Below are 3,287 nucleotides of genomic sequence, written 5' to 3' on the forward strand. Positions count from 1 at the left end.
GGACTTAAGAAAAAGACGGATCTCCCACAAGGAAGAGGGAATCCTGCCAGCCTTTGGACTTGAACTGTAACTCTTCCCTGGGTCTCCTGCCTACTGGTCTACCCTGCAGATTTTGAACTTGCTAGCCTCCATAATCATGTGAGTCAATTAAAAAAATTCTCTTTCTCTCTCTCTCAATATATATTTATATATATATTTAATGTAGATTATATATATTTAGAGATATCTATATCTAGATAGATAGATAAATATAGAGAGAATTACTTTACGCATACACACACACACACACACACACACACATCCTATTGGTTCTGTTTCTCTGAAGAACTCTGACAAAAACTAACTAGTTTGTAAGAAAAAAATTTGAGGATAATTTAAATTCCCAACATTACTGGAGCCAATAAATATAAAGCACCATATTCATATAATGGAATACAAAATATTTGTTAAAATGAATAATTAAATTTATATCTTTCCACTTGAATAGCTCTTGAAAACAAAATGTTAAATATAAAAAATAGTCCTAAATGATGTATACAAGATGCCACTTACGTAAATTTTAAAAATATAAAACAATACTATGTTTTTATTATGGAAAATATAAGTGCAACGAAAATATAAAAACACAGACTGGAAGCATACACATCAAATTAATCAGAGTTGTGGTCTCTGAGGAGGGAGAGGATGAGGGAAGGCTGGGAGTGTGGAGATAAAATGGGACCAAGAAGGAGCACAAAGACTTCAATTTTATTAGTAATGTTTAGTTTTTTAATTAAAAAATATCTGAGGTATATATGACAAGACGTAACCATTTGTTCTTTCTAGATGGTGGCTGTAGGAAGTTGAATTGCGGCCCCCCAAATACATCCACTCGGAACCTGTAAGTGTGAAATTATTTGGCAAGACAGTCTTTGCAGATGGAATTGAGTTAAGGATCTTGAGATCATCCTGGGTTAGGGTGGGCCCTAAATCCAATGACAAGTCCTCACCCTCACAGACTTCAATTCTGCTTCCAAAATTCTGGAACTGCTATCCAAAAATATGTTGATATACCTGAGAAAATGAAGACATCATGTAAAAGTGTGAAGGTTAGATCTGATTTGCACAGTAGCACCTAACTAGTTCTTGTCCTCCTAGGGGTGGTACAAGACCTTTAGTTTTCACAATAGAATATGGAACCTGCCCTCTGGCCCTCAGTTCCTCACCTTGGCGATCTTGGAAGCCACGTGCTCCAGATGGCATGGCTACACCATGGAAGCCTGGATCCCTGCACACCTTTGAGAAGAGAGCTGCCCTGATGGCTGCTGGACCTGGACTTGGATAAGCAAAAGGTAAACTTTTATTGAGTTACTGAGACCTTGGGGTTTGTTTCTGCAGCATGATCTGTTTTCCTGACTAATACAAGCCCCAGAAGCATCTGTCTCATTATTTAATCTTTTGACCTCCTTAACATCAGCATTTAGAGGTCTTGCCATCAAAATTCTCCATTAATTATTACGGTTCAGTCTGTTCTCCTTAGGATTATTAAACCATTAGTAAACATGCATTACAATCAATTTATAGTCTCTTCCACTGGGATTTCACAACTACAACTTCATAGCCAGATGGTTTACCCCTCTCATCTGACTCAGAAAAGCGTATTGTAATTAGAACACTTTTGGCACAATAATAAAAACACAGCAGCTGTCACAGATTGTGTCGGACCCCAAATGTGGGTAAGCCTTTCAACTTTGAGCTCTGACCAGCACAGGTTTGTTTATTTACACATATTTCAGAAAGAAGGGGCCAGGGCGTGTGCGGGCACCAGGTGTGTATGAGTGCCTGTGTTTGTTACCAATTAAGCCTTGCTCAGTCTTAATTCTTCCTGGCCCCAAAATGGCATTTTTCTATAGATTTCTCTCACACAAAACATCTCATGTGTGATGGAGATGTGACTCAAGAAAGCAGTGAAGTGTAGTGATGCAGAACACAGGCTGTGAAGCCCGAGAGCTCTGGGTTCAAAGCCTGGCACTCACCAGCTGTGGGAGCTTGAGCAGCTCACTGAACTTCTGGATTTCCTCACGTAGAAAATGGGCTAGCAGCATCACCTTGTGGCATCTGTCATGAGTATTAAAATCCTTAACAGAGAGCTGGCCGGTTCCCAGCTAGGTTGAGTGGTACTTCTGACTGTAGTCCTGCTGACAAGAAGGAAATTCCCAAAGGTCTCTTGCCCCACATATCAAGGAAGAATGAAGATGAATGTGGTTGGGATCTCATGACCACGCCCATGGAATCCTGCCCCCTAGAGGCAGAGAGTATAATAACCCCCGTCTCGGACGCAGATCAAGTTGACATCCAGGGACTTCAGAGACCCTGTTAGGAAGAGCTAATGAGACCCTTCCCGGAGGCAAAGAAATGAGAACCAAGCCTTAACAGAAGCGGAGGGGCAGACACCAGGGGGTGGGGGTGAGGAAACCTCGCAGCCAGGAAGGCACTCCCCCCACAGCAACCCAAGGTGCCTCCAGTTAGGCAAATCTGAAGACCAGAGTCACCTGCTTCCGCTCAATTAAATGTGTTATGACCAATTTTCAAGTAAGAATAACTTGGGTATTGACGAGCTTGTCGTAAAATTAATGCAGAAGAGAGATGTCTTGAAGAGTATTCATTAAAATGTTTCTGGTTATCCCTGGATGATGGTATTTGAGGTGATTTTTCACACTTTACTTTACAAAAGCAATAAAGCCATTTTCAACACGAACAACAAGAAAAAACAGTGGAAATAAGGAGGAAGTACCCAGGGTTCTAAATCAGAAATCTGACTTCAGACGCCGACTCTACCACCACCCGCTGTGACCTTGAGTGAGTCACATCACTACTGCCGGCCTCACTTTCCATATCCGCAGAATGGGGTAATAGTATCTACCTCCCAGCATCATTTGAAGCTTAAAGCGACAACTCATGATATGCAAAACATCTAGAATATGGCTCAGAAAGTGGTAAAGATTTTTTTTTTAAATTTTAACACTCTAAAACAACTTGTCAGGGAGAGTCATTTTTCACGGAAGGTGTTGACTTTATTGGAGACTGATCATCGCCCCATCACAGTCTACCCCAGGACAATTGGAGGTGGGGGAATGTTCTTTCTCACCCCAGGGCCTCCAAGACACTGGCAGTGGAGAGGGACAGGGTGGGGACGACGACGGTGAAAGACAGCTGCTGAGACCGGAGGGCTGTGTGGGTATCTGCCCACTCGGATCTGAGCTCTCACGGCTGAACTGGGATTCAGCCCCCAGAGAAGGTATCTGAAG

At 42.1% G+C, this 3,287-nt stretch overlaps 1 long non-coding RNA gene across 1 annotated transcript; it reads right to left on the reverse strand.

Moving 5' to 3' along the window:
• Positions 1–759: 759 nt before the first annotated feature.
• LOC147915352 (uncharacterized) lies at positions 760–2,973 on the reverse strand. Its single transcript, XR_015553882.1, has 3 exons — positions 2,016–2,973; positions 1,206–1,315; positions 760–1,053 (listed from the first exon to the last, which is right to left on the reverse strand). It is a non-coding gene; the product is annotated as an uncharacterized LOC147915352 (long non-coding RNA).
• Between the last annotated feature and the right edge of the window lie 314 nt (positions 2,974–3,287).

This window comes from Ceratotherium simum, chromosome 13, assembly GCF_057802395.1.
Source record: "Ceratotherium simum simum isolate JZ-2026a chromosome 13, ASM5780239v1, whole genome shotgun sequence".
Taxonomy (NCBI): domain Eukaryota; kingdom Metazoa; phylum Chordata; class Mammalia; order Perissodactyla; family Rhinocerotidae; genus Ceratotherium; species Ceratotherium simum.